This window comes from Mixophyes fleayi, chromosome 1, assembly GCF_038048845.1.
Source record: "Mixophyes fleayi isolate aMixFle1 chromosome 1, aMixFle1.hap1, whole genome shotgun sequence".
NCBI classification, from domain to species: Eukaryota; Metazoa; Chordata; class Amphibia; order Anura; family Limnodynastidae; genus Mixophyes; species Mixophyes fleayi.
In genome coordinates, this window is record NC_134402.1 from 367,123,417 (window position 1) to 367,148,489 (window position 25,073).

Sequence of the window (25,073 nt, forward strand, 5' to 3'; positions counted from 1 at the left end):
GTGAGCTGGAAGGGGTGTGAATAGAGAGGAGGTTGGAGATGTAGGGAGCAGTGGAGTTGGCAAGGTGGCCAGATATAATATGAATGATTGAAAGATTGAAAGAGAAAATGTTCTTTGAAGATAAGTCAGATATCATTAATGTAACAACCATAGAAAATAATATTCACCATATATGGAGTTTATTTATACAGATAATTACAACATAGCCAAAGGACACAGTTCAGCAGGGAAATGAGACAGTTCCATGAAAGAGAGATACTGGGAGGTATGAAAATGGCTCAGTGCTGATGCTAACATTAGGAGAACCTAGGCAGTTGCCTAAAATACAATGGCTAGGAGGTGCCTAAAACACTGAAGAAGGGAAATGATGTCACTCATCTAGTGATTTTGATGCCACTGTGACACCCCCCACACAGAGCAATGGCCACTGACATGAAGGAGAAGCAGCCAGCAGTTTCAGTGGTAGGCTGGTAGTGTGATGCTTGGCTGTGATGTCACTGGCAAGCTCCACTCTCCCAGTTTCAGGAGCCGAGGACGCGGCCTAGGCACTGAACTGGCTAATAGTTATCCTGGGGCTCTTTCTGCATGCCCGGCTAAATACTATTGCCAGTTTATTAAGCATAGCAAAACTAGTAGTGCCACTCTCTCTTCTGGACTCAGTCATCTGAATCACACAAAAGCTACAAGGACTTCACTAAGGAGTAAGGATGAAGCCACATCTCCATCAGTTTAAGGTAATCTAGGTTGGGATAGGAGGACTTCATATTGTTAAATTGTAAAACAGTGCTTTGTTTTATATGTGAGGAAGACATATTTGTACAAACCATTTCATTCACTGTATAAAAGCACATTGTTAGGAGCCGTGAGCACTATGCACACCACAGCAATACTCTGTTCCACGACCATGGGCCTTGGTTGCTATGGCAACTGCCAGAGGCCAAATTAACATTTAGGCGATCACATGATCGTACTGCACATATTCGAGAAGAGGAAACTTTGCCCAACAGCTCTCTTTTCATTGCATCTCTGCACTTTATATAGCACAGAGTTCTGTGTATTGATGCAGTTATAGGTTCTTTAACCTGCTACTTGTTCCTTGCCAACTGTCAGCCACTGACCCTGTGCCTGGACCTGACTACATTTTCTATTCCTGGTTGTCTGGATGCCTGAACAGGAACTGTTGTCTGCCATCCTGTGCCCTACGGGATTCATGTTTGCCCTTCCATCTGTGAGTGACTCCTTCATACTTTATATTATATTGTGTCTTCATTATTAAGCTCTCTGTTGTGCTACTGGGCACTGATATAAATAAGACTCTACTACCAATGCTTAAGTCCACAATACTTTGGTTCTGGCAGATTTATATCAGTGCAGGCCTCCCCTGGCCTTACACACATTTTAGCAAGTTATCCAATTGCACAATTCCTAGTTGTACAGTATGCATACTATCAGTTACAGGCTAATGCAGACTTTTCAGATTTATATCTAATGAATCACTGCCTATGACTGAATGACACAATATGGCCTTCCATGAAAAAGTAATTTAATGTGTCCTGTGCCTATGCATACGTTATGCATTGACCTGCAATAAATAGCAGGACAGTATTTAGAAAGCCGTTTAAATAAACTAGTTGTAAATCGGAACACATTTCAAGGTCACCTCTATTCACAAATAACAAAAGAGAATACATATTTATAGTGCTGCATGTTGGAATTGCTACTAGCTGTTTAACAATAATAAATATGAAAACAATTTAACATCACATTAAGAAAACTATAAAGAGAATAAAAGGCAATGTAATCTATTTTGCAAGCATTCTTACATGCAGTTATTTAACATGGTTAACATGAAAAGAATTTAATGCGGCTGATTCAATTCAGAAAATATCCGCGCAAGATACCTACAGAATGGCCGTGAGGCACCTCGCTCAAATATTTTGTGACAGAAGTAACGCTGATTTCTGCTTGTACCCCATAGAGGTGCAAGCAAAAATCTGTATTACTTTTTGCTGTAATACTCTAATTACCATAGAGGAACATCACGTTCAATTGAAACTGTCCCAATGAGTCAGATCTGATGACAGACATGTTGACCTGTCCATACTTGCAGTTAACATAGCAGGGTGGGGGCAACCGTCACCAGGCCAATCTGCCCTATTGAGTTCTGACTAAATTCTGCCCAGAAGGGTAACAGCTGTATGTACAGGGCATGTTACACAGTCATTTGTTGGTCATATAGAGTATTTTTATGCTTATTTATAGGACAGACCTCATTAATGGAGAGAGAAAGGAGATAATAACTGACAAATAAGTAGCATATTTAGGATATTACGCACTGGGGAAATCTATTTCTGTTTGCCTACCACCCATGCATAAAGAAAAATCAATAGCTTTTTTTAAAAATGTTGCTTCGATAAAATGATAATATGGATAGATTGATTTATTATCTACATCTGCAAACAAAGTCAATTAAACCAAAAATATTTTGACTAACCTTTTCTATACATCTAGAAGATCAGTGCCACATAAGCCTGGGAATGAGGACATACGTGGGTCTGTCCTGGACAAAAGCTCTATCCCTGACTACGGACAGGGGCTTATCATTACCAGACCTGCACAGACCTGACTCTTGTACATCCAGCTCTAGTGAGCCTAGAGAACATTATTCCTGGGAAGAATATTACTGTGTGAGGAGTAGGGGTCCTACATTCGGCAGTAACCCTAGCGAGAGTGTACCTAGATTGGGGATCTGTCAGAGGAATACGAGACGTTGGGGTACTAGACAATCTGCCTGCCACGGTACTGTTGGGAACTGATTTGGGAAGGATACATGCTGCTTATATAAATGAAAGTGATGGAATTTCTGATGCTCTGGTGCAAACTAACCCTATTCTTTCACAGATGGATTCTGCTGGTGTCATAACCATGAGGATGAAGATGATGACACCTACCAGCAGTTGGCGCTACTGAGTACCGAGGCGGGGAGTCTAACACGCCCCTGGTTTTCACCAGGGAACCCCGCAAGGAAGTATGGACTTCGCTGCAAGTGGCATGCAGGTTGCGGCCCTCAGTATCAGTCAGCTGAAGAGGTATCAAACGATGCAGCGGTGAAGGAGCACCAGAATACTGGATACAGCAGTGCACAGGGTAGTCAGCAAGCCGGGTCAATACCAGAGAGACAAACACAGCCAAATCAGGAGCAGAAGAATGGTCAGGAAGCCAAGTCAGAACCAGGAATGACTCTAAGCCAAAATCAGGAACCAAAGAAAAAGTCAGAAACAAGGCGGTTGTCACGATCCTCCTGGCAGCTCCTACCTTTTGGACTTTATTATTTGTATTTGTTCTTTTTATGTGTTTGCAGCAGTACCTCTGATGTCCAGAGGTGCTGCTATTGTGCTTTAAGGGTTAACCTTTCTGCTCTCCAACTATTCCATGCACCTGGGTGTGGTCTTCTTTTCACTTTATATACCTGTTACTCCCAGCACACAGGGCTGGTTATTGTTGTCATCCTGATGTCATATCCTGTGGTTCCACCTTGTGATTCTTTCTCCTGCCTTGCTCCTGTGATTGTATGCTGCATTGGGATCTATCTCAGCATACTATCTGCTGATCTGTTCCTTATTTGTACCTGGGACTTATCCGTGCATTTCCCTGTGCATGCTATCTGGAATATTACCTCACCTCCTATTTACCTGCATCAGCTGTATATCTGGTAAACTCTGCAAGATATTATGTCATCAACTGTTCCTCAGCAATAAACATTGTTTGTTTTTCACCTATCCATGACTCCTCAGCTGTATTTCTACTCTGATCCGTGACAGTACTGTCACGATCCTCCTGGCAGCTCCTACCTTTTGGACTTTATTATTTGTATTTGTTCTTTTTATGTGTTTGCAGCAGTACCTCTGATGTCCAGAGGTGCTGCTATTGTGCATTTCTTGTGCTTTAAGGGTTAACCTTTCTGCTCTCCAATTATTCCATGCACCTGGGTGTGGTCTTTTTTTCCCTTTATATACCTGTTACTCCCAGCACACAGGGCTAGTTATACTGTCACGGATCAGAGTAGAAATACAGCTGAGGAGTCATGGATAGGTGAAAAACAAACAATGTTTATTGCTGAGGAACAGTTGATGACATAATATCTTGCAGAGTTTACCAGATATACAGCTGATGCAGGTAAATAGGAGGTGAGGTAATATTCCAGACAGCATGCACAGGGAAATGCACGGATAAGTCCCAGGTACAAATAAGGAACAGATCAGCAGATAGTATGCTGAGATAGATCCCAATGCAGCATACAATCACAGGAGCAAGGCAGGAGAAAGAATCACAAGGTGGAACCACAGGATATGACTGTCAGACGCCGTCCCCGCTGATTCCCTGTCAGACGGGGAACGGACGTCTGATCCCCCCGTCGGCAGCCGCGGACTTCCGGATAGCGGGCGCATGCGCCCTGGCCTCAGTCCCATTGCTAGGCAACGGGACGCTGCTTCTGTTTCCGCCTCCGCTCTCCACCAATCACCTCAGTCTGGACACTATTTAAACCTGCCTCTGGCGCCATTAGGGTGCCAGAGTAACAGGTTCACCACCAGTGTTCCTGGCTTCCACACTCCCTTACTTTTCCCTGAGTATCCTGCTTCCTGTTTATCGTTGTGACCCGGCTTGGCGACCATCCTCTTTCTCTGTGTGACCCATTCTGTACCGTGACTTCGGCTTGGCGAGTATTCTACTGGATTTCCCTTTTGTACCTATCTACCTGATTGCTGTGACCCGGAACCGTCTGACCTCTCTACGCTACACTGGTAACTGGCTAATAGGACCGCGACCTGCGTGCTCTCTGCTGCGAAGCCCAAACCTCCTTGCGGGGGTCCCTGGTGAACACCAGGGGTACGTTAGACTTCGCACCTGTTGGACCAGTTGCGCTAATACCGGTTAGTGTCTATTTATCATCAGCCTTCATAGGCCTACAGCGTGACAATGACATCAGGATGACAACAATAACCAGCCCTGTGTGCTGGGAGTAACAGGTATATAAAGGGAAAAGAAGACCACACCCAGGTGCATGGAATAATTGGAGAGCAGAAAGGTTAACCCTTAAAGCACAAGAAATGCACAATAGCAGCACCTCTGGACATCAGAGGTACTGCTGCAAACACATAAAAAGAACAAATACAAATAATAAAGTCCAAAAGGTAGGAGCTGCCAGGAGGATCGTGACAGTACCCCCTCCCTTAAGGGCGGATTCCAGACGCCCAAATTACCACCAATGTCTGAATTCATCAGAATCATAGTCCAGAATTGGGGGCCCGGCAGAAAAGTCCTCGTCCATGGGCGGAGAGGCAAAGTAGACCATGTCAGATGGAAGTTGAATCACTGTAGAACCTCCTTTCTTTTTACGTCCTCCTCTCTTACGGACCTTCCTTGGAGTTGGGATCTGCGCCAACTGGGAGGAGCACAAAGGTATCACTTGGCCAGGTGAAATGGGTGGTACTGCTGATAATGTAGAGGCCCCGCAAGATGGCACTGCAGGGGTTGGAGAAAACTTTTCGATTACTGCCTCCACAAACCGTTGTAAGTCAAACAGGATGGGATCTTGGGTTTCAAGAAATGGATTTGCCCATTCCAAAGCCTCTCCTTTAAAATACGTAATAAGGAACAGTACCCGTCCCTTAGGGTTGTTAACAAGCTCCGGTATGGAGGGCATATAAGAGGCAGCAAATTTCAGAAGGGCACAAAGTTGGGAAATGTGCCCCTCAAAGAAAGGCAACGGCTCAGACTTAGCACCCTCAGCAACAGATGGCTCGGACTTGGCAGCAGGCTTGACAGGAGACCCGGACTGGGCGGCAGGCTTGGCAGCAGGCTTGGCAGCAGGCCCGGACTGGGCGGCAGACTTGGGAGCAGGCCCGGACTGGGCGGCAGACTTGGGAGCAGGTCCGGACTGGGCAGAAGGCTTGCCAGCAGTCCGGGCCTGCTGGCAAGCCTACTGCCCAGTCAAGCCTGCTGCATTGGGATCTATCTCAGCATACTATCTGCTGATCTGTTCCTTATTTGTACCTGGGACTTATCCGTGCATTTCCCTGTGCATGCTGTCTGGAATATTACCTCACCTCCTATTTACCTGCATCAGCTGTATATCTGGTAAACTCTGCAAGATATTATGTCATCAACTGTTCCTCAGCAATAAACATTGTTTGTTTTTCCCCTATCCATGACTCCTCAGCTGTATTTCTACTCTGATCCGTGACAGCGGTGTGACGAAATGAGTGTGATAACGAGTGTGATAACCATTCTGTTTGTCATTTCTCACATGTGGATTATAGCAAGTACTTTTTATAGCCCTTGCTTTTGTTCCCCAGCTCACCGGACTACAACTGCATTGTCTAACTACATGTGGCTAAGGGGACATTGTAGCTCAGTCTAAATATGTGTATTGTATATTGATGATTTGCAGTAAGGTTGTTATTCATTGTCTTTAAAGTGAAGCCAGGGGGATTATGGGTAGGAATCAGGTTGCAAGATGTTGGAGTGGGAAAACTAATTAGTGTCCATTGTTCTCACCAGGCTAGTCCTGACAGGCCATCTAATAGGGAACGTTCTGTGGAAGGACAGCTCATCTTTACTTCCCTCTCCAACCCCCCTAGTCCAGCAATGACCAATGGTTAAGAAGAATAGACCCAGGAGTTTGCAGAGGGAGGGGAAATACTGTGGAAATTAGACCCAAGATATAAGGAGCCACACCAAGGGGGGGGTGTTCATTCTGGGATTTCATTCATGAAGAGTGCAAGATCTAGTTTTTGTTGTCATTCTCTACTAGAGTCTATATATGCAGCTGAGAGAGATCCATGGGTCGTGAAGTCTGGACAGCCATTTGACTATAACTTCTTAAGCTAGTGGGGTAAGGGACAGATGATGTGGTAAACCTGCCTGGCATTTATTTACTGTGTGTACATAATATTCTAGTGCTGTTTGTACGACAATAAATATACTGTTGTATTTTTCTAACTGCATTTGCCTGAGTGACTATATGAATCCTAGAAGGTACTGGGTAGACTTCCCTGGCATAGGAAGGCACCTGTGGGTGGCCAGCCAGCGTGAAGTTGGTAGTATTGGGCCAGATAAACCCGGTATCTTCACAGGCGGGGTCAGAAATCCAAATAAGTAAGATACACAGGAACAACGCTGGAGCAATGCTGAAGACCAAATACTCTGGCACCCATGTGGGAGTCAGTGGAATCCTTAAATAGAAGGAAGTGTTCCCTGATATGTGTTGCCGAATCGGCAGAAGGAACCCAACCAATCGCTGAACAGGAAGAGAGTCTCTTGTCGCTATGCGACAGAACTCAATTCCCTACGCATGCGTGCAGATTGCAACAGGAAGAACGTCTTGTCGCTATGCAACGGAATACCAAGCTCTGCGTATGCATGCAAATAGAAACAGAGAATGTCCCATCGCTATACAATGGGTCGTGGGAATCACAAGGGGGCAGGCGCACGTCTGAAGACAGAATCAGGATGGCGCCTGACAGCTGGCCAGCATAACATGAGTGCAAAAATATGTAATGAAATTTCATGTGCTGCTGAGAATACTCATGCAGGTACCTGTGATGCAGAGGGAAGGATTATGTGCCAATGTGTATGATAATAATGCTCTTGTTGGAGAGACTAACACTTTAAATCCCCTGGGTTGTGAATTTGATCAGGGCAAAATGTTTGTGATTGTGCCTAAATGTGATACCATGTCTGCTAATGTTTTAGGTAGTCAGATCGATTTACATGTGCCCAATTCTGAAGGTAACCCAAAGTGTGAAAATGTATCAAATGTATTAGCTGGAGAGGGCAACAGAGGAGCTGTGCATTAACCTCTGCAAATGTGGAGGGATGTTCACTAGAAACTAATCCCCCTCCACCCCATCCCTCCCTGTAGAAGCTGCAGATTGAGGGAGTGATTTGAATGAGCGTCCTCATGTTGTATGCAACACTGATAAGTTCTGAAGTGACACATTCAAAGCAGAACAAAACACTGATCCCAGTTTATCGACAGAGAGGGGGAGGGTCAGTCAGATCTGTCTTGAAGATTAGAAAAATAGAATTTTTTTGGAAAATGGCCTTTTGTACAGAGAGAAAAATGTCACGAGTATGCATCTAGATGGGATTGCTGACAGGCAGCTAATTGTACATTAAACCTATAGGGAAGGTTTGCTGAAAGTAGCCCATGATATACCCCTAGCAGGACATTTGGGTGTTAACAGAACTAAAGCCCATTTGGTACATAATTTTTACTGGCCTGGCATGCTGACTGACATAGCCAAGTACTGTTGCTCATGCCATGTGGGCGAAGTGATTGGGAAGTCTAGTGATGTGGGGAGGGCCCCTCTCATTCCCCTGCCCGTCATATCAGAACCCTTTGAACGGGTTGCTGTGGATATAGTGGGTCCTCTAGCCATTCACAGTAGCTCAGGGAAATAGTACATTTTGACTGTAGTGGATTATGCTACAAGGTACCCAGAAGCAGTTGCTCTTTCCTCCATTCGCTCAGACAATATAGCAGATGTCCGTATAACTATCTTTTCCAGGGTGAGGTTCCCAAAAGAAATGTTAACTGATTAAGGTACCCAGTTCATGTCTAACCTCATGTAGAGTCTTTGTAATTACTTCCCTGAATCACTCGCAGGCCAATGGGCTGTGCGAACGTCTTAATAGCACCTTAAAACAAATGCTTAGGACTTTTGTGGAGTCTCAGGGAAGAGACTGGGAGAGGTTCCTGCTGCACCTCCTCTTTGCATACCGCAAGGTAGCACAGGAATCCACTGGCTTCTCACCCTTTGCATTCCTGTACGGGAGCCAGGTGCGCAACCCATGAGATTTGATTAAGGAAGAGTGGGAAGGGAAATTTATCACCCCAGAAACATCAGTGGTACACTATGTAGCAGTGGCGCATGCAGGGGGGGTTTCTGAGTCTCCAGAAACCCCCCCCTGTGCTAACTCAGTGCCCACCATATCGGCACTGTCCTATACAGCAGCCGCGGCGCTGTCAAAGAAGCGTCCGCAGCGGTGCTGTATTGTATACAGCACCGCCGCGGACGCTTCTTTGGCAGCGCCGCGGCTGCTGTATAGGACAGCGCTGCCGAAACGGAGCTCTCTTTCGTGTTTTTTTTTTGGGGGGGGGTCAACCCCCCCTGACAATCCTGCGTGCGCCCCTGTGTAGTGCAGTTCAGGGAAAAATTGGAGTCCTTAATGGGGATGGCACAAAGCAACCTAAAAGCTGTGCAGGCAAAACAGTAGATGTGGTATGATCGCAATGCGAGAAAACGCATATTTCAGGCGGGGGGTTGAAGTTGCGACAGTACAATGTGCAGGGTGCCTGGGAGGACCCTACCCTATAGTACAGCGCATTAATGATGTCAGTTATGTAGTGGCAAAAGATGAGGGCCAAAAGAGGCAGAAGGTATATCGCATCAACATGCTCAAACCTTATCATGACAGGGAAGCTTGTGTATTAGCTGTGTGTAGCTTGTCTGAGAGCAATCAGGAGTCTGACCCCTTGGTAGATTTAACAGCTGCTGCTAAAGCAGACATCCACTGCAGTGATGAGCTGTCTGACTCTCAGCTAGAGCAACTAGTTGACATGATTACTGAGGCAGGTCTGACTATCGAGCCAAAGAAATCCCAGCTTGACATGCGTGAAGTGCAGTAATTGGGCCACCGTGTAAGGGGAGGTACCCTCCACCCAGAGCCAGACAAGGTAGACAATATCACTGCGTGGCTGACCCCCTACAACAAAAAAGCAGATCATGTCTTTCTTAGGTACGGCTGGGTATTATCTATTATAACGAAACCTCTGTCTGACTTAACAAAAAATAAATTACCACAGATGGTTAATTGGACAGAGGATTGTGAAAATGCATTTACAGCTCTGAAATATGCTCTGGCTCAGTCCTCTGTGTTCCAGGCTCCAGATTTCAAACGGAGGTTTATAGTAAAGACCGACTCGTCTAACAACGGACTTGGAGCTGTCCAGGTGACGGTTCAGGGGGGGGGGAGAACCCTATCATTTTCCTAAGTAGAAAACTACTCCCCTGAGAGGTGGCACATGCTACCATTGAACGAGAGTGCCTATCCATCGTATGGGCACTGCAAATGCTACAGCCCTACTTGTATGGACAGTATTCCACCATTATTACAGACCATAATCCTCTAAGCTGGCTAAATAGAGTTTCTGGGGATAATGGTAAGCATTTAAGATGAAGTTTAATTTTGCAGCAATATAACTTCACCATTCAGCACCGGAAGGGCGCAGAACAGATCGCCTCTCGTGCCAAGGGGCAGAAGTGGTGAATCCGCAGGAGAAACAGTGACAGGTTACAGTTTTCCATGCCCTAGGTTTAGGGGGAGGTGTGAAGATTATGTAATATTGTTATTTTCTCTTAATATTCAGGTATAACAATGTATATTGTATGTAACCTTATGTAACCTTCTAATGTAATTTCAATGTTTGCTCTGCTAAATGACATGAGTCTGAACCTATGCATGTGTCAATAATATTTTGAAACTAGTCAGGTACGGGGAGATACGCAGCCCCAAAGTTGTAAACCATGTAGCCACTCAAACGAGCAGAGGTGAGAACTCAGGCCCTGTGAACATTCCAGATCTCAGGACATCCTGAGCTCACATTGGAATGCTCGGTGTCATTTTGGGAATCAATCTGACCTTATTGAAAATGAAATTCTTAAGGTAAGGGGTGAAAAGCATGTAAGAATGGTTTAAAATCTTCTGCTTTTGACATTACATTGTGCATTTTCATGAGAGAGTCTATCAAGACTGAAATGTCTCATTTTTCTCAACTGTGTTCCCTCACACACACCAAGGGCTAGATTTACTAAGCTGCGGGTTTGAAAAAGTGGAGATGTTGCCTATAGCAACCAATCAGATTCTAACTTTCATTTATTTAGTACTTTCTACAAAATGACAGCTAGAATCTGATTGGTTGCTATAGGCAACATCCCCACTTTTTCAAACCCGCAGCTTAGTAAATCTAGCCCCAAGTCTTAACTAGTAAGTATTGACTCTGGTTTTATGTCCTATTTTGTTTCTGAAACTTATTTGTGCAACTTATTGTATGTCTTTTTTATTAACTTTTTTGCAACTAAGCCTTGGAAACATTTTTCAGATTAAATAAATTTAATCTAGTGTGTTCTCTGTGATTCTTTCTCAATTTACGAAGCATAGGGAGGCTCATGCTACACATGTATGTGATTTAAGTGTGAAACAATAATAAATGTTTTTGGTGAATGTAAGGACACCATAATAAATCCTTTGTGGTGGCAGAAAGGTGACGTCAATCACTGTCAGCTGTTCAGATTGCTGTATCTGGGACAGGCTGGGTGTTCATGACAGATCTAAACATAATGTCACGGTCACTAGAGTTCTTGACCCAATGCTCTGCTAGATGTTATCACTACTCTCGAGGCGTGGAGTCTAACGCAGTGACTGGTCTTCTCCAGGGACCCCCGCAGGAGGGTTTGGTTTTTTTTTTGCGTCACTGCGCAGGTCGCGGTCCTCAAGAGTGCCTAAGAGCAACGATGTACAGCTAAATATGAAGTTGACAATAGAAACAATGTGAGAATACTCAGGAGAGCATAGATATATACGATGACGTAACAACACTTGTCCGGCCAGGAGAGGTAATGAAACATAAACTATAGGATAAACAAACAGAGGTAATGTTATCCTAATAACACTAAAGCAAATAAGTCCAATGAGAAAGATATAACACAATAGTGACAGTCGGCCAGAAATGATGAATACTGATATAATGAAAGGTGGCCAACAGATAATAGGTAACAGTCACTTCAGCCTACAGCAGGAAGCAGGTTGACCACGGTTGTGGCTAAGAAGTATCCGGCCAACAGGTGAGAAGCAGCGGTGACTTCACCATACAGCGGGAGGCAGGTTTACCAGCAGCCACAAGAACAGGCAGGCGCGGGCTGGGACAGGGAAGCCCGGGGGGCACACAGGCGGCCGCATCTCATGTGATCAGATGCGGCCTCGGGGGAAAGTGCTGTATTTTGCATCCGGGGGATGGCCGGCCGGCCTACCCCCCGGCCCGAGTAGTGGTCTGACCGAGAGGCTCGGGGGCCACTCCCCCCTGCCCCCCGGGCCAGCCCGCCCCTGGGAACAGGGTACACAGCTGACTCAAGGAGTTGAGAATCAAGATCAGACAATTAATGAGGGGTCAGGAGTGCCTTAAATAGGGAAAAGGCTAATGGATAGCCAATACCAATAAAGGAAAGGTTATAAAGAGACCTCCTGATCTGCACATGCGCAGAAGCCCTGTCAAGATGTTGGACGGCCGCGGCTCAGCGCAGGCGCTGGCATTGGTCCAACTCTAGATCTAGAAGTCCGGTGAGTGACACATAATTATACTAATAGACAGTAAAAGAGGAGAGTCAAGTAGTGGGAAAATACTAAAAAAGTAAATGGTTGCTTAAACATTAAGCTGTGGGCAAGAGGGACATGTGTGAAAAATGCTGGCTAGGACAGGGGTGTATGTGAAAGATATATCAGTGGGCAGGTGGACATGTGAGTAAAGCTGGTGTTATGCTGGTAGCGACAAAAACTGTTGGGCAAGGTGTGGCATATGTGAGAATAAAAAACAGAGACATCATAGAAGCGCAAAACTGATCCTATCTAAGGTAAGAAGGTAAGAAATATATAGAAATATAGATATATATTAGAATTTGTTTTAATAACAAAAAACACGATTAATTAAAAGTCAATGTCACATGATAATATAAAATTATATAAAACAACTAAAAAATCTATGATCCGGACCTGTTAAATATCTTGTATATAAAAGTCTCTTATAGTGCACATATAGGGAAAAAGATTTAAACTGTGTCCTCCAAAAAGCAGTATTTTATGCCTTGATCCTGGATTGTTGTTTATATAAAATCAAGGGACCATTCCACACTTTCCAAAATACGATTGTGTTAAATATAATCCATATAGCAATCTCACAGTCTTGTGTGGATCATTATAATGTTAATTAACACGACCAGTCATATAATGTTAGAGTTCATACATCATTCAAGAGGTGTAGATCTTACATAGAACATTCGACTCATGGAGCCCTGCTGAAGGTATATGACTCTGCCTGCTAAAACTGCATAATGAGTCTGTCTTCCGAAGTAAATATTTCTTGCTCACAGCAGTGATCTTACCCCATTCAGAACTTTATGAAGAAGAAATTGGAATATAAAGGTGGAATACATATAGTAATTATGGTCTCTCGTTCTGTTACTGCATTCAATCCAATTCAGGTCCTTTGATCTCACAAATTAGTAATATCCGACGCATTTCTTCACTAATATTCTGTGGTTTCTTCAGAGATGAAGGGCCTGTTGGCGGGCTCTCGCTCCACTGGCAGCTAGCTAATTTTTTTTTAAATGATTTTTTTTGTCTGTGAATGGGGAGGAGGGAGGGGGGAGCTGACAGCTGTCCACAACTCCCAGTCCCCAGGCAGTGTGTGACATCACACACTGTCCTAGGATCTCTAACACTTGCGAGATTTGGTAGTCTCATGAAATTTAGTGCTTCCCTGCTCAGGCAGTACCAACAGCACATCTGGGGTTGTTATGATGTGTCTTTTTTTAGGGCGGGGGGGGTTGTGTGTGTATGATGTGTCAGGAGAGGGGTCTATGATGTGTCTAGGGGGTCATGATGTGTCTGGGAGTGGTTGGGATGTGACTGGGGCGGTTGGGATGTGACTGGGGGGTCATGTTTCTGGGGGGTTCTGGTATGTGGCTGGAGGGGTTGTGATGCGGCTGAGGGGGATGTAATGTGGCTGTGGGGGTTATGATGTGGCTGGGGGGGGTGGTGAGGTGTCAGTGGGGGTTGTTATGTGTCAGGCTTGTGATGTGACTGCGGGTTGTGATGTGGCTGGTGTTTGGTGTGATGTGGCAAGATGTGCCTGGGCAGTGGCGTGATGTGGCTAGGATATCGTGATGTTGCTGGGGGTAGCATGATGTGGCTGAGTGGTGGTGAGATGTGGCTGGGGGTGGCTTGATAAATGTAGTGTTTTAGTGTAATTATGTATTATACACTGTGTAATCCTTGTTATGTACTGTGTTAACTTATTGCTCGGTTTTCAATATTTCTTGTACATATATATTTTTCAAACAGGTCCCAACATTCCAGGGTGCATACAAGAATCCAGTGAGCAACACACTTTTAATACATAATATGTCATGTTTAAAGTGACACAGTCATGCCCGATGTTGACCACACCCACAAAACTTTGGCCATGTCCCCTTCTGTGGTGCAGTCCTTTAACTTCTCCTCTATGGCCCCAAAAAGTTGCTGTATGGGGGCCCCAGATTCCTCTTGACTGTCCTGTATATATGTGTTTGTATATGGTGCTCGTTTCTAAGTGCTACTTCAACAAAGGATGTTCTCCCAACATGTAAATCTTAGAATTAAGAAAAGAAGAGAGAAACAACTATATGGTATAATACAATGGTTCCCAAACTTTTGCAGTTCGCGGCACCCTTAGAGTCTCCAAATTTTTTCAAGGCACCCCTCCAAAATAATTACTGAACAGTCCCGTTTTAGAGGTAGTTGGGTCAAAAAGTTGTAATAAGTATTTAGGTCACGACAGAAATGCTCCCTCTGCATCCAGGCACACTGCCCCCTCTGCATCCAGGCACACAGCCCCTTCTGCAACCAGGCACACTGCCCCCTCTGCAACCAGGCACACTGCCCCCTCTGCATCCAGGCACACTGCCCTCTCACGTTGCCCCCTCTGCCCTCTGTCACGCTGGCCCCCTCTTCTGCCCTCTGTCACGCTGGCCCCCTCCTCTGCCCTCTGTCACGCTGGCCCCCTCCTCTGCCCTCTGTCCCCCTCCACTGTCCTCCTGATCTGCCCTCTGTCCTCCTCCTCTTTCCTCTGTCCTCCTCCTCTGCCCTCTGTCCTCCTGGTCTGCCATCTGTCTCCCTCCTCCTCTGCCCTCGGTCTGCAATCTGTCCCCCTCCTCCTCTGCCCCCCTCCACCTCTGCCCTCTGTCCCCCTCCTCCTCTGCCCTCTGTCCCCCTCCTCCTCTGCCTGCCATCTGTCCCCCTCCTCCTCTGCCCTCTCTCCCCCTCCTCTGCCCTCTGTCCCCCTGATCTGCCCTCTGTCCTCCTCCTCTGCCCTCTGTCCTCCTGGTCTGCCCTCTGTCCTCCTCCTCTGCTCTCATCCTCCTGGTCTGCCATCTGTCTCCCTCCCCCTCTGCCATCTGTCCCCCTCCTCCTCTGCCCTCTGTCCCCCTCCTCCTCTGCCCTTGGTCTGCCATCTGTCCCCCTCCTCCTGTGCCCTCGGTCTGCCATCTGTCCCCCTCCTCCTCCTCTGCCCTCGGTCTGCCATCTGTCCCCCTCCTCCTCTGCCCTCGGTCTGCCACCTGTCCCCCTCCTCCTCTGCCCTCGGTCTGCCATCTGTCCCCCTCCTCCTCTGCCCTCTGTCCCCCTCTGCCCTCAGTCTGCCATCTGTCCCCCTCCTCCTCTGCCACCCTCTGCCCTCGGTCTGCCATCTGTTCCCCTCCTCCTCTGCCCTCAGTCTGCCATCTGTCCCCCTCCTCCTCTGTCCCCCTCTGCCTTCGGTCTGCCATCTGTCCCCCTCCTCCTCTGCCACCCTCTGCCCTTGGGCTGCCATCTGTCCCCCTCCTCCTCTGCCCTCTGTCCCCCTCTGCCCTCGGTCTGCCATCTGTCCCCCTCCTCCTCTGCCCTCTGTCACCCTCTGCCCTCAGTCTGCCATCTGTCCCCCTCCTCCTCTGCCCTCTGTCCCCCTCTGCCTGCCATCTGTCCCCCTCCTCCTCTGCCCTCGGTCTGCCATCTGTCCCCCTCCTCCTCTGCCCTCTGTCCCCTTTTGCCCTCGGTCTGCCATCTGTCCCCCTACTCCTCTGCCCTCTGTCCCCCTCTGCCCTCGGTCTGCCATCTGACCCCTCCTCATCTGCCCTCTGTCACCCTCTGCCCTCGGTCTGCCATCTATCCCCCTCCTCCTCTGCCCTCTGTCCCCCTCTGCCTGCCATCTGTCCCCCTCCTCCTCTGCCCTCGGTCTGCCATCTGTCCCCCTCCTCCTCTGCCCTCTGTCCCCCTCTGCCCTCGGTCTGCCATCTGACCCCTCCTCCTCTGCCCTCTGTCCCCCTCTGCCCTCGGTCTGCCATCTGTCCCCCTCCTCCTCTGCCCTCTGTCCCCCTCTGCCCTCGGTCTGCCATCTGTCCCCCTCCTCCTCTGCCCTCGGTCTGCCATCTGTCCCCCTCCTCCTCTGCCCTCTGTCCCCCTCTGCCCTCGGTCTGCCATCTGTCCCCCTCCTCCTCTGCCCTCGGTCTGCCATCTGTCCCCCTCCTCCTCTGCCCTCGGTCTGCCACCTGTCCCCCTCCTCCTCTGCCCTCGGTCTGCCACCTGTCCCCCTCCTCCTCTGCCCTCGGTCTGCCATCTGTCCCCCTCCTCCTCTGCCCTCTGTCCCCCTCTGCCCTCAGTCTGCCATCTGTCCCCCTCCTCCTCTGCCACCCTCTGCCCTCGGTCTGCCATCTGTTCCCCTCCTCCTCTGCCCTCAGTCTGCCATCTGTCCCCATCCTCCTCTGTCCCCCTCTGCCCTCGGTCTGCCATCTGTCCCCCTCCTCCTCTGCCACCCTCTGCCCTTGGGCTGCCATCTGTCCCCCTCCTCCTCTGCCCTCTGTCCCCCTCTGCCCTCGGTCTGCCATCTGTCCCCCTCCTCCTCTGCCCTCTGTCACCCTCTGCCCTCAGTCTGCCATCTGTCCCCCTCCTCCTCTGCCCTCTGTCCCCCTCTGCCTGCCATCTGTCCCCCTCCTCCTCTGCCCTCGGTCTGCCATCTGTCCCCCTCCTCCTCTGCCCTCTGTCCCCTTTTGCCCTCGGTCTGCCATCTGTCCCCCTACTCCTCTGCCCTCTGTCCCCCTCTGCCCTCGGTCTGCCATCTGACCCCTCCTCATCTGCCCTCTGTCACCCTCTGCCCTCGGTCTGCCATCTATCCCCCTCCTCCTCTGCCCTCTGTCCCCCTCTGCCTGCCATCTGTCCCCCTCCTCCTTTGCCCTCGGTCTGCCATCTGTCCCTCTCCTCCTCTGCCCTCTGTCCCCCTCTGCCCTCGGTCTGCCATCTGACCCCTCCTCCTCTGCCCTCTGTCACCCTCTGCCCTCGGTCTGCCATCTGTCCCCCTCCTCCTCTGCCCTCTGTCCCCCTCTGCCTGCCATCTGTCCCCCTCCTCCTCTGCCCTCGGTCTGCCATCTGTCCCCCTCCTCCTCTGCCCTCTGTCCCCCTCTGCCCTCGGTCTGCCATCTGTCCCCCTCCTCCTCTGCCCTCTATCACCCTCTGCCCTCGGTCTGCCATCTGTCCCCCTCCTCCTCTGCCCTCGGTCTGCCATCTGTCCCCCTCCTCCTCTGCCCTCTGTCCCCCTCTGCCCTCGGTCTGCCATCTGTCCCCCTCCTCCTCTGCCCCGCGCCAGGCAAAAAAGAAAAAAGAAAACAGAAACTTACCAATCCGCGCGGCGCCTGGACCCAGCAGTCTCCTTTCTCCCGCAGCTGTCACTGAATGTCGTCAGTGACAGCTGCGGGAGAGAGGAGTCTGCTGGGTCCAGGCGCCGCGCGTATTGGTACGTTTTTGTTTTCTTTCTTTTTTTCTTTTTTGGCTGGCCCGCGGCACCCCAGTGACAGCGCCGCGGCTCCCCTGGGAACCGCCGGTATAATATATAAATGCTGAATGAATTTTTAATATCACCAAAACACAAAGTCCTGCTTCATTATGGAACGTATGAGCCATATTTTATGTAAAATTGCTTTGCGCATGCTCAGAATCGAACTACGCAGGTTATTAACAGTTGACAATCATTGAATACTTTTATTTGTATTGTGTGTGTTCTTTATGACTTTATATTCCACTTATGTATTGGACGTATCCTGCAGTGTATTGGTTGTTTGATCAGAGCGCACCTAGACCTGTATTCAATAAGAGACGTATCATCAGGTCTGCTCCTAGTTGAACACGGACATGCGTATGCCCGATATGCGTGAGTTTTGTTTTTTTTTAAAAAACAAAACAAAAACAATTCACATTCTTTTTGAATAACCAGTCGCATAAAATCAAATCAAAGTGCTAATTTCAATTAGCTAGAAATGCCCTAAATTATATTCCTCAAACGCATCTATCTGGCATAGGCATTGTGACTAATAATACATGATATGAATGAAGACGCTGGAAGGAAAGTGCCAAGCAGCTATTATGAGTCACAATCTCTATGTCCGAGAGCTGCACTTCTCTTGTTACTTGTAGCAGCTCTGGACAAAATTACTCAGAGGGGAGAATGCCAATTGCGATAAGCATTTTATATTTTATTCCAAGTGTGATTGGCCAAATATACACAGGCTCAAGTAATTTCTAAAGCAAAATTAAAAAAGTGCATTTAAAGTAATACAATTTACTAAGCAGCAAGGAACAACATACTAAATGCGCACCATTAGAAAATAGCACTTAAATGCAATAACAAGCTCCTACAGATTTACATCAATAAATATTTTTTAGCAGCAAATTGCTAATTCCAACGATACGCAGTTAATTTGTTGTTTCCTGCTGCTTATTCAATTGTATCACTTTTATTGCACTATGGAGCACTCCATATTAAGGTTGTTTTATAAATCAATTGAGCCCCTGGAGGATTTGGGTTATTGCTTAAAGGAGAAGCTACAAACTATTGGAAGGATTTCACATATATACAACATGTGTGTGCTGTACATATGTGAAATACTGTGTAGTTTAGGTTAAATAATTATGTGTTTATCTGGTTTGATCATTGCTGGTCATCAGAACAAAAAGGACAGTTAGTTTCGCCAATATAATGTTGCAGAATAACAAATAAGGTGTTGCAGCACAACTATGAATAAGGGCAAACTAGACAACTCATGTAATAATATCTTTTTATTCACACAGGTAATATCTCCGGACATTAGATACAAAATATTAAATCTTATCTTAAAAGTGTTTTTTTAAAGGCAATTAACCTCTCTATATAATATATTTATATATGTATAAATATAGAAAAATAGATTATAAGTCACCACTTCAAAGCAGATGAAGGGCACTGTAAATGCCAGCAGGTACTGTATGCAAAAGAAATGAAGGAGACAGGCCCTCTTCACGCAGATAGTGAATAAATGATCTATAATTAAACAACACCTTTTTAACTACCTGTTTGAATTGGGCCTGTCTCCAATGGTGGAACTTTAGCCCCCCGATATGCTGGGGAGCCAGTTCAGGTAAGATAAATACTGGTACCAGGACAGATGCAAGTCCTGGGGCCCCCTTGATGGCGCTCACTCACCTTTTGGAAGTAGTGCCCCTCTTGCGTTTCACCCCCACCCCTGCTGCTTACATGACAATACAGGGTCCAGTCCTTGTGGGTAAACGTGTGTAATGAGTATGTAGGTGAAGTTAAGGATTTGGAACTATGCAGATAGGACACAGATCTTTCCTTCATACTCAGATACAAGTCTTTGTGTGCCATTTGTGAATAGATTGTAAATTGCACATTTTGTTTAGCTCTATTACTCCTGCCTTTGCTCCTTTTACATACTTACTTTCATGTTTTTTTGTGCTGTTAAAGTATCCACCTCCTCAGAAGCTTTTGTTCACACATTGGGCCTCATTTAGAACTACATGCCTTTTGCACCCTGAATATATGCGTAAAAATCCAACTCAAAGCACAGCAATAATTCTATGTCAGGCGTTCAAGTGCATATACTTCTGCCCCAACATAGAGATGTGGCTTCATAATGGTGTAGTAAATGCAACCATATTCATACACAATAATGGGTAATGAAGTGTTATATACTCAAAAGAGAATAGTATCTTGAGAGTGTTGTTAATAAACGTGAGTTGCATTTTCCTTATGAAACTTAATTAGTAGATTTAATTGCCCTTATAAAGGCTACTTGAGTTAATAATACATCTCTGCTTCAAGAATCTGCTTTGACAACTACTTACCTGCTGTAATTCCTGTGACCTGCAGATTAGAACAAATCTAATCCATTTCTAGCTGTTCAGTGGTTGGGACCCTGCATTCCAGTACCTACGCACTGCCCGCTACCTGCAGCTCTGGCCAGTGTGATAGGCTAAGGAGAACCATCCACAGCAACACTGATTTGAAGGCAAGAGGTGAAATGTACCGGCCCAGGTGTACAAGCAAGGGGGTACTCTAGAAGCGACAGGTATCCAGAAGGACGCAGTTTTGGACGCCGCTAAGGAGTCCAGTGGTGGCAGCAGCATAAGCTCCTCCTACTGCGGTTAGATGGTGCATTTGGTATAAAGAAAAGAGGACGGTGGCAATGTAAGCCCAGGCGGTCCCCAACACAACAGACAGGGTGGCATAGGTGGTCCATTCTGTCACACATAGATATGGAAGTCCCTTCTTGTTATTTATTGTTTATTCAACATACTTATTAAAAATGCTATTTGGAAGTGAAATTATGCTTACTGTATATTGTGCCACACAATCATGCTGTTAATTCACAGTTTCTTTTTTATTTTAACCATGTTCTTTAAATATAAGTAATACAAGATTTTATCAGTATTGACTGCATTCTGCTGAATAACAAGTTGCTTGTGGGTCTAAAAAAAGTCAGTCCAAACCAATTATGATAATGTTGTTTGTGGATGTGAATATTTCATTGGAAATGTCCAGGTTTTCAAGTATCTTGAATACCTCTCCTTTAACAATAGGATCCTAACTCTGAAATCAATCAAGTGGAAATGAGATCTGCTTTACACAGACAAGTATTGCTGCAAGCTTGGCACAAAAAAATACACATAGTCGTGTTAAATCAGAAATAACAGAACACAGCAAGGAATTGCCTCAGTACATTTCTGATTGCCATTCATACAGCGTATCAATCTGTTGTACAATGAAAAGCTTCTAGATACGTAGGAAAGGAACTGCGCACCCTAGCATTTGGCTACTGTAGAGTTTTGTTTGCTTGTTTCACTAAATTGCTAATACATACAATATAATATAAGTAGATTATTTACTTTATTTTGACTAGCTAGGGACCAGGAGATTATTTATATATTTATTTATATATATTTACTAAACTGCGGGTTTGAAAAAGTGGAGATGTTATAGAAACCAATCAGATTCTAGCTCTCATTTTGTAAAATGTACTGAATAAATGACAGCTAGAATCTGATTGGTTGTTATAGGCAATATCTCCACTTTTTTAAACCCGCAGTTTAGTAACTATACCCCTAAGGCACATTTATGAACAAAAAACTTGGACTTGTAAATGATCCTATATGTCCTCCAAGCACATTTCAATCTGCACGCTCACCACAAATCAATCTGGGTTTTAGATCCACCTGAACATGTGCATGGAGGAGAGAGTGAGAACGTCACAAAATCCATCATATAACTAGTGCTGGCCCAAGCTGCCATTGTGCCGAGAGCAGATATTATAAATGTGCCCTTATTCATTATTATCTGAACTAGAATACTGTATAAGTAAAATATATCTTTTAAGAGAAGTATAAAGAAAAATTGGCCCCCTGTTTTACCCAGATCAAGGATTATCTCTTCGGATCACCACCCAAATTGATTCTCTGCCAAATCCTGGCTGACCTCCCCTAAGTGACACCCTATTTGATTCGCCCACATATCATGATAACGACCCCCCCATATTTCCCCTCCAGATCACAACCAGCTGTCACTTGAATTGATTCCACCACACACAGTAAGGAGGGGCCGGCGGCAATGAGGCATTGCAGCACCAAAAACTCTGTGGGAGTTGCGAAACTTAATCTTATGAAGTAAAACTTTAGTCATCTCTCAGTTGTAAGAGTAAGAGCTCCTACAAAGCACCGCAGTATGTGATATTTGGACAGAGACAGAGCGCAGGTGATTCATTCTGGTTGTCTGCCAACAGTCTATTACTAATGGCTCCGAAGTATGGCTATGTGCCCTCATCCTAACAATCCTGAAGTAATGCAGGGGGACCTGGGAGTGCAAGACAGAAAGGAAATAGGGGGATTGCTGCTGAAATTGGGATGATTGGGAGCATATATGTCACGGGCACTAGGAGTTTTACCCAGAATTCACCAGGTGTAGCTACACTTACCAGAAGTGCGGACCTCTGGGTAGTGTGGTGAATCAGTAGAACCATACAGTAGAATAGAGGAAAGGAATGTCAATAGTATAAATAATGAGTCTTGGCACCGTGGAACTGTGATGGTACAGCAGTTTAGTAAACAGGATAAAAATGAGGAAAGAGTCCAAGTGCTTTAGCATGCAGGTAGCATATAGAAGGCCAGTACTTGATAACTGGATAACGTTAGGCAAAGACCAATCAACAATATAGTAGAAGAGTCAGCGACTTGCAGCTACAATACAGAGGCACTTGTAGACTTTAGTCCAGCTAATAGGTACCATACAGAGTAGTAGCTATATCACAAGGAAACATGAATGGTCTACAGCTGGTAAGTTTCACCACGGATATGTAGAGAAGACTTGTCCAGCACAGGTGTGTAACAGAATAGCGTGAGTGGTCTACAATTGGCAAGTTGTACTACTGATGTGAAGGGAAGACTTGTCCAGGCGCAGACATGGAATGGAGTAACGTGAGTGGTCTGCAATAGGCAAGTTGTACTACTGATGTGAAGGGAAGACTTGTCCAGGTGCAGGCGTGGAACAGAGTAACGTGAGTGGTCTGCAATAGGCAAGTTGTACCACTGATGGGAAGGGAAGACTTGTCCAGGTGCAGGCATGGAACAGAGTAACGTGAGTGGTCTGCAATAGGCAAGTTGTACCACTGATGTGAAGGGAAGACTTGTCCAGGTGCAGGCATGGAACGGAGCAACGTGAGTGGTCTGCAATAGGCAAGTTGTACCACTGATGTGAAGGGAAGACTTGTCCAGGTGCAGGCATGTAACGGAGCAACGTGAGTGGTCTGCAATAGGCAAGTTCTACTACCGATGTGGAGAGGAGACTTGTCCAGAAGCAGGCAGGTAACGGAGGTAACGAGAGTAGTCTGCAGCGGGTAAGTTCTACTACCGATGTGGAGAGAAGACTTGTCCAGAAGCAGGCAGGTAACGGAGGTAGCGAGAGTAGTCTGCAGCGGGTAAGTTCTACTACCGATGTGGAGAGAAGACTTGTCCAGAAGCAGGCAGGTAACGGAGGTAGCGAGAGTAGTCTGCAGCGGGTATATTCTACTACCGATGTGGAGAGGAGAGTTGTCCAGGAGCAGGCAGGTAACGGAGGTAGCGGGAGTAGTCTGCAGCGGGTAAGTTCTACTACCGATGTGGAGAGAAGACTTGTCTAGAGCAAACGGATAACACGAGCAGAAACAGGAAACACCTCAGAGTCTCAAGGAATGAAAACCAAGAACAGGCAAAGGTAATAGGGCAACAGGTGCCTTAAGTACTGAGAGATGATTAATTAACCAATGAGACTAGAGGCGAGGTATCAACAGTTCAGGGTTTCTGCACATGCGCAATCTTAGTCAAGATGGCGGACGGCCGCGGCTCAGGAGAGGCGCCGGCAGGAGCGAGAGAGACCCATGTCCCAACCTAGAGGCACTAACAGTCCGGTGAGTGACAATATAACAGTTATTTTGGCGCACCATACTATAAGACGTCTCGCCCAGTCAGACCGTAGCTTGGGCTGGCACTGCTTACTACATCTTTAGGACCATCCCTTTCAATAATTTAAACTTTACATTTTCTACTAAAATACTACACAGTGTAGTCCTAGAAATGCACTTTTACTTAAAAATTATAACTGGAAGTGCTATATGCGACTCATTGGAAGTATAGGCCTAGGCCCTATCTCTACCACCTCATCTTTTGTGGGGAGAAAAAAAGCTGTGTATCCCCACACAAGGCTGGGACAACTCTACTAATGCACCTTCACTACTCCTTAATCTCAATTAACTAATCTTACCCCACAAAATTAAATCTTGTTTTAGCATGTCTGTACAGAAGTGGGTCCACTAATGCACCTAATCTGTACTCAGCAAAAAAACACCTTTACCCAACTTCTTCCATTAGATGGTGCCAAACCTTTGCACCTCTGCACATTTACCTGCAAACCATGTGCTTTACAGGCCAGACATAGTATGTGATGGTATTCTACCAAACAATGATAACATGATGTAGATTATTATAATTATTAATTATCAAGACAATAAACTAATTGCATAGTCATTGTATATGTGGCAAAGAGAACACACTTAACTGACGTACAATAGATAATCATGGTGGACCAACGAAATATATCACTCCTTTAGCTCTAACAAACGATCCATGGTGTCCTGTATTTTAAAAATATTAGTTCATTTGCTCTATATATATATATATATATATATATATATATATATACATATATGCACACACGCAATCAATCAATTTTATATATCAATTTTGAGTTTGTAAGAATGCCCAAATAACTGGCCAGCAAATAAGTTCAGTTGATGAAGTCCTAAAGTAAAATAATAGTGAGTGCACACCTTCATGACAAATTCTGTCATTAACCAGTCAACTATTCATGTGTTATTTGAGTTAGAAAAAGGATTCTGAATTTCAGACAATGTTGTGCAATAAGTTTTTTCCCTTTTACAGCTATTTAAGTAAGAAGGAGTAGTGCAAGGAATAGGATGTGCCAAAGCAGGCTTCTGAGGAAATAAATCCTTTCAGCACTGGAAAAAAAGAATACCTCATTTTCCAGTGGGGAGAAAAACCAAGCACTGCGACTATAACACTAATAAATTATATTATAAATATTATTAATAGACATTAATAATAATTAATACAATTCTTAAGTATTATTAATGTGCACAGACCCTCGTGTTTTGGTTTTGGTTTTAAAACTATCTTTGTGTTTTAGTTTTGGCCAAAAGTCCTCATGTGTTTTGGTTTTGGATCTGGATTTCAAAAAACATTGTGAAAAGCAGGCAAAATCATGTAATTTTGAGCTGTTTTTGTCCTAAAATTAGTGTTTATAACATTAATATTCACTTATAGTCTATTTTCTAATGTGTCAAACTTTTCAC